Genomic DNA, 12,739 nt, shown 5'->3' on the forward strand with positions numbered 1-12,739 from the left:
TCTTTCCGGCCCTCATCTCTATTGTCACTGGGTATGATTATTATACCCTATTTTCTTTTTCTTAAATCCCACATATGAGTGAGACTATTCTGTGTTTATCTCTCTCCCTCTGACTTATTTCACTCAACATAATAGTCTCCATATTCATGCATGTATATTAAAAGGATTGTTCATTGTATTTAATGCAGTTTGGACTGTTTCTCAGTCTGACTAGTTCTAATTAGCTTGCTTTCTTCTTTAAAAAAATTTTTTTTACTAACCACTTCTTTTCTATATTTTATCCATTTCCTTGTGTTGTTAGATCTTTATCTTGATTTGTAAGTGTTTCTGGAATCTCTCAAAATCTAGATATTGGCCATTTGAGTGCTTTATCATCTCCAAATAAATTTACACCATGTTTATGGTATTTTTTGTTATAAATCTTTCAAAAGGATGTCATTGATCTATTTATTTTGGACATATAGTTTCTACTGTTTCCAGTTTTGTTTTTTTCTGGGGTAAGGGGAGCTATATCCAGCAGTGTTCAGGGGATCATGTGATGCTTGGGATGAAACCAGAAGCTGCCATGGGCAAAGCCTGCATTCCATCCCTTTGTACCATCTTCCCAGCTCTTTGTTTCCAGTTCTGTTCCCCAAGTTCAAATCCAAATCCTGTTATAGCAGATAGATGGAGGAAGTGGGTAGAGATGTTGGTAATAAATTTTGGGGGACATAATAAAACAAAAAAATTTGCCTAGTCTTGAAGTAGTCCGAAGGCTTGCAGACCACATCCCTTCGAGATGCAAATGCTGAGCTCTTTTAGAGTGAAGAAAATAAATCACCCCCGAGATGCAGAGTCATCCCCCAAAAAACTGGAAACCCCTTTGAAAAGGAGAAGCTGTGAAAGGAGCTGAAAGTACTAATAAGAATATGAAAAAAAAAACACCATCATGAATCCAAAACATTTCCCCTTGATACTGCTTTTGCTGTAGGCTCTTACCAGGCTGGGATAGTTTGGAAGAAGCCCAACTGAAAATTCAATCCGAGTCATTTGGGCACATTTTCTACCCTGTAGATTGACCCATGTTTCAAATCAAAATATATACTTTGCTTTTTTTCTCTGGAGAAGTTCATGTTCTCTCTTTTGCCTCACTTATTAAGTTGTTCTTTAGATATTTGATGTTTGGTGGCACTTTATTGAAAGGGATAGTTGGTTTTATTCCTTTTTCTTCTAGTTTATTATTTATATACAGGAACATTGCAGATTTTTGTATGTTATTTTTATAACCTCCTACCTTGCTATATTACTTTATTATTCCTAAGCATTTTGGAATTATTTAGGGTTTTAAATATAAGTATCTTGTCATCTTCAAATACTGATGTTTGACTTTTTTATGATTTGGGTCCCTTTAATATATATATATATTTTTACAAACCCTAGTGTCGAGGACTGCCTTTCATATCTTATTCTTGCTGTGGTAAAGACTTCTAAAATTATGCTGAATAAAAGTGGTAACAATGGACACCCTTGCCTTGATCCTGATCTCAGTGAAATATTTTCAGTTTTTCACCAATGACTACAATATTGGTTGTGGGTATATTGTAGATACTCATTACAATATCAAGGTATGTCCTCTATCCCCATTTTTTGAAGGATTTTTATTTTTCATGATTGAGTGTTTGATCTTATCAGAAGCCCTCTGGATACAAGTTGATATGGCCATATGATTCATGTTTTCTTTTGTTGATTTTCTTTTTTCTTTTTTCTTTATTTATTTATTTATTTATTTTTTGTGATTTTTGGGTCACACCCGGCAGTGCTCAGGGGTTACTCCTGGCTCCATGCTCAGAAATTGCTCCTGGCAGGCACGGGGACCATATGGGATGCCGGGATTCGAACCGATGACCTTCTGCATGAAAGGCAAACGCCTTACCTCCATGCTATCTCTCCGGCCCCTGATTTTCTTTTTTAAATAAAAACAATATTATTTTCATTTCTTTTGTTTTTGCTTATTTTTTAATTATCTTTATTTAAATACCGTGGTTATAAGTATGGTTGTATTTGTATGTATGTAAAGAGCATCCCTCTTCACCAGTGCAACATTTCCACCACCAATGTCCCAAATCTCCCTCCTCCCTACCCCACCCACACCTGTACTCGAGAGAGGCTTTCTACTTCCCTCATTCATTCACATTGTTAGGATAGTTCGCAATGTAGTTATTTCTCTAACTGTCATCATCACTCTTTGTGGTGAGCTTCATGTCATGAGCTGGACCTTACAGCCCTCATCTCTTTTGTCTCTGAGAATGATTGCAAAAATGTCTTTCATTTTTCTTAAAACTCATAGATGAGACTATTCTGTGCCTTTCTCTCTCCCTCTGACTTATTTCACTCAGCATAATAGATTCCATATACATCCATGTAAAGGAAAATTTTATAACTTCATCTCTCCTAATGGCTGCATAGTATTCCATTGCATATGTGTACCACAGTTTCTTTAGCCACTCATCTGTTGAAGGGCGTCTTGGTTGTTTCCAGAGTCTGGCTATTGTAAATAGCACTGCAATGAATATAGGTGTGAGGAAGGGATTTTTGTATTGTATTTTTGTGTTCCTCAGGTGTATCTCTAGGAGTGGTATAGCTGGATCACATGGGAGCTCAACTTCCAGTTTTTTGAAGAATCTCCATATTGCTTTCCATAAAGGTTGAACTAGACGGCATTCCCACCAGCAGTGAAAAAGAGTTCCTTTCTCTCCACGTCCCTGCCAGCATTGCTTGTTCTCATTGGTATCTCATTGTTGTGTATGTAAATATTTTGAGGGATTACTATGTTGCTCCCCCTAATCTGATTAGGTGATTGTGCCCTACCCTAGGGTGTGACCTGGCATTCTGCCCCCACCCTAGGGTAGGACCTGATTCTGCTTCCACCATTGGTTGGTATCTGATCCCACCATGGGGTGGGACCTGACTCTGGAGTATAAGAACAAGGGTCTGTGGAAGGCGGGGGCCTTTTGCTGGCTGGAACTGAATCTGAGTCTTTGGACTTCAGTTTTGTCCATCCGAATAAAGCAAATATTTCCACGAGCCTGATTGTCTGCGAGCTGTTTACCCGCCGTTTCACCTCAGAACCGTGGGCTAGACAGGGTGGCAGACGCGTGCTCCGAGCTGGAAGAAAAGGGCCTCATTCTCCATCCCTCCATCAGTCAACCTCTTCAGGGGCTGACCTGCTACATCTCATAGTTGTTTTGATTTGCATCTCCCTGATGATTAGTGATGTGAGCATCTTTTCATGTGCCTTTTGGCCATTTGCTTTGACCCCTTAAGAGGTGGGTTTAAGCGGCCCAGCAGAGTCAGCTTTATCCACAGTCTAGGCCCAGCTGAAGCAAGCCCTCAGGGGATGAATGCCAGAGACAATCAAAGTTTCCAGGCTGGATCAAGCCTAGGGAAGCCTCAAAATGTCTGCCGTGCTTAAGGGACCCAGCAGAGTCAGCTTTATCCACAGACTCTGCTCGGGAAGACTCGCCTCAGCCTTACATGCCTTTTTTCTTACCACTAACATATCTGATATTAACCATAGTGTTCCACTGCCATGACCTTCACCTTCCAGATTAAAAGTAATCTTGAAATTAAAATGGCTACTTATTTATTTATTTAATAGTAATTATTAATTTAGAATTAATAATTCAAAATATTTTAAAGCAAATTGATAGAGAAATATCTCTACGATGGTATATTAGTGTGTGTCTTGGCAAATGTTCTAGAACCTTGAAATCTGACTTCAGGTTACAATTTTTTCTGGATTTCCTATCATCATGCATTACTGGGTATTCATTGGAATGCCCATAACTAGCATGAAGCTCACAAGAACAGCACCAGTTCCCAAAATCCACAGAATGGCTATTGCCTGGTGCTCACCTTCAGAATTGGAAATGATATCAAGATCCTAATTAATGGTGGCCCCACAAAACCACCTCTTCATTTTAAATCCTGAAAACCATTGAATGTAACACTATTTTTTGGAGGAAAAAAAGTGTCTTCAAAGATGTTAAGAATTTTAAGACAATGGGGCCGGAGAGGTGGCGCTAGAGGTAAGGCATCTACCTGCCTTGCAAGTGCTAGCCTAGGACGGACCTCGGTTCGATCCCCCGGCTTCCCATATAGTCCCCTCCAAGCCAGGGGCGATTTCTGAGCTCATAGCCAGGAGTAACCCCTGAGCGTCAAATGGGTGTGCCCCCCTGCAAAAAAAAAGGAAGACAAAGAATTTTTTTTTTGTGTGTGTGTGGATATGCCAGGGATCAAACCTGGGGCCTCATACAAAACAAAGAATTTTAAGACAAAGTGATTCAATATTATCTGAATTAGTCTTTAATTCATTGAAAAGTAGAAATAAACAGAAATTCAATTTACAAATTTGTGGAGGTTTAGTGTGCACAATTGGGACTTAGTCATAGTCTTAGGGGAAAACCAGTGAGTTCTCTGTGAGATCTTGGCCAAGTTTCTTCAGTAACTGCCAGGAAGAAACGTCTTTCAGTTTCTGACAGGCTGAGGGCAAACAATTAATTGCTTTTCTGAAACACACTAGAGCTTCTGTTAATAAGGCCTACCCTTGGAAGAAACTAGTTAACAGTACTCACCTAATTGGTATATTCTTGATCTGGCTGATGTGAAGGAAGAAATGTCCAATTCAAGCCTATGTTAGGCACCCTCACCTGAGGGTAAGGATAAAAGAGAAACACTTGTGAAGTTTAATTCAGAGGTACAGTATAAGCAGAGCCTCAGGCTCCAAAACGAGGATCTGATGAGATGAGTCTGGAAGCAAATGTTGATGCAGGAAATAACACACATAGTGAAAAGATACAAGAACGAGTTCAGGAAATCCAGCACTTAAGCAGGAATCCCACCACACAAGCCTTCTGTTCCTCAGAAAAAAAGCAGATTAGTGGAGGAAGACCGAAGAATGAGCACCTGCCTTCCTCAGATCCCTGATTTTATTGTCAAGAACCAGGCCACACCTTATGGTGGGAGAGAAATACCAAGTGGGAAATAACCCAATAATCCCATCACCAGATTACAACCTAGGAGTAATTCCTGACAGAGCCAAGAATGAGCACTGGTTGTGGCCCCAAAACCAAATCAAACAAACAAAAAAAGACTAGAAATAATCAGTGTTGGGGCCGGAAAGATAAGATGGAGGTAAGGCGTTTGCCTTTCATGTATTGTAAAAGGTTCGAATCCTGGCATCCCGTATGGTCCCTCGAGCCTGCCAGGAGCGATTTCTGAGTGTAGAGCCAGGAGTAACCCCTGAGCACTGCCAGGTGTGACCCAAAAACCAAACCAAACCAAACCAAAACAAAACAAAACAAAACAAAAACAAACAAAAAAAAAAAGAAGAAATAACCAGTGTGACAGTGTTGGTATCCACTGCTAGGGGGTATGTCATTTAGTTCATATTCTATGAACAAAGGTATAGAGACCTCTAAAAAGTTAAGAATGAGATTTCTCATTTATTTCTATTTCACTGATTCCATTTATTGGCATCTACCCCCAGGATACAAGGCATTAATTAGAAAAGGTACTTATACTCCTATGTTCATTTAGTGCTAGTTTCAATAGCCAATTGGAAACAGCCTGTGTCCAAAATAAAACAAGTGTATTAAAAAATTGTGATTGTGTAGATATATGCAATGAAATACTACTCAGCTCTAAGAAAATAATGAAATCCTGCAGTTTAGTGAAACTTTTATGGAATTGACATCATGCTGAACAAAGTGAATGTAGGAGAAAGACAAATAACATATGTGGAGTATATAGAAATATAGTCTGGGAATAGAAATTAGACAATAAAAATATAACCTGGGGCCGGGCGGTGGCGCAAGAGGTAAGGTGCCTACCTTGCCTGCGCTAGCCTTGGACGGACCACAGTTCGATCCCCCGGCGTCCCATATGGTCCCCCAAGCCAGGAGCAACTTCTGAGCGCATAGCCACAGGAGTAACCCCTGAGCGTTACCGGGTGTGGCCCAAAAACCAAAAAAAAAATAATAATAATAAAAAAAATAAAAATATAACCTGAGAGTTTACCTACAGAACTGGTTTTCTAAGTGGAAGTATTAGATTTACTGACTTTGACATATACTGCAAAGCTATAATAATCAAAACTTCATGTCACTGGAGTAAATACAGACCCACAGACCAATGAAACATAATTGAGAGTCCTGAGTTAAACCCCAAGATTTATGGACAATTAATCTATGCTAAAGAAGCTAAGAATATGAAGTGGAGCAAAGAAATCTCAACATGGGCCAGAGTGGTAGTACAGCAGGTCAGGCATTTTGCCTTGCATGTGGCTGACCCAGATTCTAATCCCAGAATCCCATCTGGTCTCCCAGCCTGCCAGAAGTGATTCCTTAATACAGAGCCACAAGTAACACCTGAGCACCATTGGATGTGGCCCCCAAAACAAACAAACAAAAAAGGCAACAACAAAAAGAAAAATTCTCAGCAAATATTTTGGAAAAACAAGATAAGCACATATCAGAAACTGAAAATTGAATTATATCACACAATTCACAAAGCTAAATTTAAAGTAAAGACCTTGAGATTATACCAAAATTCATAAAATACATTGAGAAAACAATAGGAAAAACTCTCCAGGAAATGGACCTCAGATGAAAATAAAAAGATAAATAAACAAGATAAAATAAAAATAAAAAACAAACAAATAGGGTTAAATCAAATTTAAAAGCTTCTAAACAGCAAAAGAAACATAAGCTAAATGAAAAAGACACCCCATTGAATTGAATAATATATTTTTATACAACACATCAGTTAAGGGGCTAAAAAGCTAGGTCTACAGAGCACTCACAAAGCTCAAAAAATTTTTTTTGAACAATCCCCTCCAAATGAGGAGAAGAAATTAATAGACACTTCCTCAAAGAAGGTGACCAATAGCCATATGAAAAAGTGCTCATTATCACTTAGTCTTAGGAAACTATAATTCAAAACAATGACTAAGTATCATTTTATACGGTGTGAATAGCATATACCCCAAAGTCTTAAAAAAAAAAGTGTTGGTGGATTTGGGATGAGAAAGGAACCCTCTTTTTTTTTTTTCTGGTGGTAATGTCATCTGGAGCATTCTTGATGAAAAGCTTCTGTTTAGACTAAGATTTGTGAGCATTTTTTTTATTAATAGCAAAACCATAGTTTTGTCTTTGGCATAGTTGTCTTTGGCACCAAAATAAATGTGAACTGATTGCTCCTCGCCTTTCTTTTTGGCTCTTACCAAAGCTGTTGTATAAAGTTCCCCTTTGAGGCATGTCCTGAAAGGACTTTTTCATATTCTAATATGTCATCAACAACAATTTTTAGATCATGGGTAACTTGAACTTCTAACACTTGTGACTGTTGCTCCAAGCTTGCAGCCTAAGCTAGACAGTGGTAAAAGAATCCCTTTATGGGAGAGAAGTTGACTACAGTACTTATAAATGACACTAGTCAATATCTCCTTTCTAATCTCCAGACCATGTCTCTTCTATTCATCCTTAAACTCCACACATTGTCATTGCTTTTCTGTATTGATGCCTTGGTTTTATTTTATTTTATTTTTTTACCTCCAATATTTTTGTTTTGTTTATGGACCCCACCCAGCAGTGCTTATTTCTGGTTCTCAGCTAAGGGATCACTCCTAGCATACTCATGGGACTATTTGCTGGATTAAACCTGAGTCAACTACATGGAAGGCAAGTACTCTACCCACTATCCTATCTCTTTTGCCCCTATTTTACTTGTAATCTTTTGTGAACAAATTTTTTTTGTTTTGTTTTTGGGTCCCACCCAGCAGTGCCCAGGGGTTACTCCTGGCTCTACACTGAGAAATCACTCCTGGCAGGCTCAGGGGACCATATGGGATGCCAGGTTTCGAACCACCATCCTTCTGCATGCAAGGCAAACGTCCTTCCTCCATGCTATCTCTCTGGTCCCATGAATAGATATTTTTATAAACATTAAAAGATTACTAAAGGGGAGTCAGGCAGGAGGAGGTTTGGCAGGCCCACGCCATGCCGGAGGCCTGCTTGGCCAGGCCTAGGGGGGGTGCGGGATTTGGGTAACCCCAGCACCCCTCTGCCGCCTTGCTCCAGATCTCCAGGGCTTCCCCGGGCCACACCCCTGGGCAAGCCGGTGAGTTGGGTCCCTTGGTGGAGCTTGAAGGACCCTAGGCCTTCCCCCACTATCCATGCGGCTCCTTAGGGAGGGTCTGGGTGGGGCTCTGAACTTCTGTTCTCCCAGCTTCTTGAAGGATCTCTCCTTCCTGGGAGCCGGGAGTCAGGCAGGAGGAGGTTTGGCAGGCCCACGCCATGCCGGAGGCCTGCTTGGCCAGGCCTAGGGGGGGTGCGGGATTTGGGTAACCCCAGCACCCCTCTGCCGCCTTGCTCCAGATCTCCAGGGCTTCCCCGGGCCACACCCCTGGGCAAGCCGGTGAGTTGGGTCCCTTGGTGGAGCTTGAAGGACCCTAGGCCTTCCCCCACTATCCATGCGGCTCCTTAGGGAGGGTCTGGGTGGGGCTCTGAACTTCTGTTCTCCCAGCTTCTTGAAGGATCTCTCCTTCCTGGGAGCCGGGAGTCAGGCAGGAGGAGGTTTGGCAGGCCCACGCCATGCCGGTAGCCTGCTTGGCCAGGCCTAGGGGGGGTGCGGGATTTGGGTAACCCCAGCACCCCTCTGCCGCCTTGCTCCAGATCTCCAGGGCTTCCCCGGGCCACACCCCTGGGCAAGCCGGTGAGTTGGGTCCCTTGGTGGAGCTTGAAGGACCCTAGGCCTTCCCCCACTATCCATGCGGCTCCTTAGGGAGGGTCTGGGTGGGGCTCTGAACTTCTGTTCTCCCAGCTTCTTGAAGGATCTCTCCTTCCTGGGAGCCGGGAGTCAGGCAGGAGGAGGTTTGGCAGGCCCACGCCATGCCGGAGGCCTGCTTGGCCAGGCCTAGGGGGGGTGCGGGATTTGGGTAACCCCAGCACCCCTCTGCCGCCTTGCTCCAGATCTCCAGGGCTTCCCCGGGCCACACCCCTGGGCAAGCCGGTGAGTTGGGTCCCTTGGTGGAGCTTGAAGGACCCTAGGCCTTCCCCCACTATCCATGCGGCTCCTTAGGGAGGGTCTGGGTGGGGCTCTGAACTTCTGTTCTCCCAGCTTCTTGAAGGATCTCTCCTTCCTGGGAGCCGGGAGTCAGGCAGGAGGAGGTTTGGCAGGCCCACGCCATGCCGGTGGCCTGCTTGGCCAGGCCTAGGGGGGGTGCGGGATTTGGGTAACCCCAGCACCCCTCTGCCGCCTTGCTCCAGATCTCCAGGGCTTCCCCGGGCCACACCCCTGGGCAAGCCGGTGAGTTGGGTCCCTTGGTGGAGCTTGAAGGACCCTAGGCCTTCCCCCACTATCCATGCGGCTCCTTAGGGAGGGTCTGGGTGGGGCTCTGAACTTCTGTTCTCCCAACTTCTTGAAGGATCTCTCCTTCCTGGGAGCCGGGAGTCAGGCAGGAGGAGGTTTGGCAGGCCCACGCCATGCCGGTGGCCTGCTTGGCCAGGCCTAGGGGGGGTGCGGGATTTGGGTAACCCCAGCACCCCTCTGCCGCCTTGCTCCAGATCTCCAGGGCTTCCCCGGGCCACACCCCTGGGCAAGCCGGTGAGTTGGGTCCCTTGGTGGAGCTTGAAGTCCCTAGGCCTTCCCCCACTAACCATGCGGCTCCTTAGGGAGGGTCTGGGTGGGGCTCTGAACTTCTGTTCTCCCAGCTTCTTGAAGGATCTCTCCTTCCTGGGAGCCGGGAGTCAGGCAGGAGGAGGTTTGGCAGGCCCACGCCATGCCGGAGGCCTGCTTGGCCAGGCCTAGGGGGGGTGCAGGATTTGGGTAACCCCAGCACCCCTCTGCCGCCTTGCTCCAGATCTCCAGGGCTTCCCCGGGCCACACCCCTGGGCAAGCCGGTGAGTTGGGTCCCTTGGTGGAGCTTGAAGGACCCTAGGCCTTCCCCCACTATCCATGCGGCTCCTTAGGGAGGGTCTGGGTGGGGCTCTGAACTTCTGTTCTCCCAGCTTCTTGAAGGATCTCTCCTTTCTGGGAGCCGGGAGTCAGGTAGGAGGAGGTTTGGCAGGCCCACGCCATGCCGGTGGCCTGCTTGGCCAGGCCTACGGGGGGTGCGGGATTTGGGTAACCCCAGCACCCCTCTGCCGCCTTGCTCCAGATCTCCAGGGCTTCCCCGGGCCACACCCCTGGGCAAGCCGGTGAGTTGGGTCCCTTGGTGGAGCTTGAAGGACCCTAGGCCTTCCCCCACTATCCATGCGGCTACTTAGGGAGGGTCTGGGTGGGGCTCTGAACTTCTGTTCTCCCAGCTTCTTGAAGGATCTCTCCTTCCTGGGAGCCGGGAGTCAGGCAGGAGGAGGTTTGGCAGGCCCACGCCATGCCGGAGGCCTGCTTGGCCAGGCCTAGGGGGGGTGCGGGATTTGGGTAACCCCAGCACCCCTCTGCCGCCTTGCTCCAGATCTCCAGGGCTTCCCCGGGCCACACCCCTGGGCAAGCCGGTGAGTTGGGTCCCTTGGTGGAGCTTGAAGGACCCTAGGCCTTCCCCCACTATCCATGCGGCTCCTTAGGGAGGGTCTGGGTGGGGCTCTGAACTTCTGTTCTCCCAGCTTCTTGAAGGATCTCTCCTTCCTGGGAGCCGGGAGTCAGGCAGGAGGAGGTTTGGCTGGCACTGGTAATCTCTGTCCAGTCTACATTTTCAAAATCGCGCGGGGGCTATTGCCCCCGCGCGCACAAGAAACATTAATAGTACTCTCACAAGAAACATTACTAGTACTCACTATCATTGAATTATGTTTTTATGTATGCAGAATGTCCATTTTTGTACTCTGCCCTTTTGCATACCCCTTCATAAGTTCATATTTCTCTTTAACTTCTTTAACTCCTATCATCATTACTCCTTTTTTACCCTTTCTAACTTAAGTACTCTTGAGTCCTAATTCACAGACCAAAGTGGTGCCCTAGAGTTAACACCCACACAACTATTTTAAAAGGCATAAAAAGGACACATATCTTTTCAACATTTTATGCGTGTTTTCTTTGACGGCTATAACTTTTGCTAAATACTTTCTTATACAGTGATGATCCCCCCCCCATTTTTTTTTATCTTCTCTTTGTGAACTGCTCAATATGGAATTTGGTGTGAAAGAATCCCTCAGTTTAATACTTATGTTTGAACCAAGTCATGGGTCTTGTTGGAAATGTTCTTATGCCCCCATATATCTGATAGCACCACGTGGCTTTATATCTTGTTTGCGTAGGCACACTGACATGGGAAAATACTATACATACCAATAAGTTCTTATCTAATAGAAAGGGGAACACACAAATCTTGTAGTACAATGAGACCTTACACCCTGAACATTGACATAAAGACCTGGCACAGGCCTCAGAAGAATGGACATTCTCCATTTACCCCTTGATCTACAGAAGACATTTACAAAACATCCAAGGTTGTATATAACATCACCCGGAGGCATTCCTGTACCAGGGACGACCCTACAGCTGCTCTGACATCGATCTACTCAAAAGAGACATCCCTTAGCACTGAGAAGACAACAAGAACAATGACCTGTTTACTGGACAGGGCTTGCTGTATTGCCCATTTATGGTGAGGTTTGTCTATAACATCACCTGGAAGCAATCCTCTACCACGGAAGACCCTACCACTGCTCAGACATCGTCCTGCTCAAAAGAGACTTCCTTTAACACTGAGAAGACTTAACAACAACAACAACCTGCTTATAGGACAGGGCTTCCTGCATTCCCCTTTCATGGTGAAGTGAAACGAGAAGGCACTCCTCATCATGACTTCAATGTAGGACATGCAGATTCCAGAATCTTTAATACAGAAACATGAGACCAACAACAGAGACTCTGTGATAAGTGTGTTGGCGCTACGGACAATGTCTTGGAGCGAACGATAACTTTCCTGAGGCCTAGAGCTGGTCTTATGCAGGAAACTTCAGGGGTAGGATCTCTTTGTATTTAGGCCAAGGCTATTCCTTTCCATGCCTCTCATATTTTGGTGGGCCTATGCAAACAACAATTGCCACTCTAACACCGTTTTTACTGTGCTCCTTTGACTCTAATCCTTAAAACACACCCACTTAAAATTTGAGGTTAACTTAAGCTAATATGCATGTACATGGAAATGTAAAAAACACTATGCCTCTAATGTTTAAGGAGTTACGTAAGCTTGATGGCTTTAGATTGCCTTGTGTGCTGTTAAGAAATATTATAATGTGCTACAATCTGGGGACTTGAGGGAAAAAGTAATTGCACATGGATTCTGTTTTATTTATCTTAACTTTTTTTGGTGAAAATTCAAAGTTAAGATATCAGCAAGGGGACTTCTTCTGATAATTATGTTATGGGTGATTGTCCTTCCACTGTAACTTACCTTATCCTCTTTCTTTGCATCTTTTGTTCTAATAATTCATAATAAAAAATTATAAAAAAAAAAAAAAAAAAAAAAAAAAGATTACTAAAAAGGGGCCTGGAGAGATAGCACAGCAGTATTTGCCTTGCAAACAGTCGATCCAGAACCTAAGGTGGTTGGTTTGAATCCTGGTGTCCCATATGGTCCCCCGTGCCTGCCAGGAGCTATTTCTGAGCAGACAGCCAGGAGTAACCCCTGAGCACCGCCGGGTGTGGACCAAACCCCCCCCCAAAAGAAAGATTACTAAAAAGGCCAAGAAACTCATAA

This window comes from Suncus etruscus, chromosome 4 (assembly GCF_024139225.1).
Source record: "Suncus etruscus isolate mSunEtr1 chromosome 4, mSunEtr1.pri.cur, whole genome shotgun sequence".
In the NCBI taxonomy this organism is placed as follows: Eukaryota; Metazoa; Chordata; class Mammalia; order Eulipotyphla; family Soricidae; genus Suncus; species Suncus etruscus.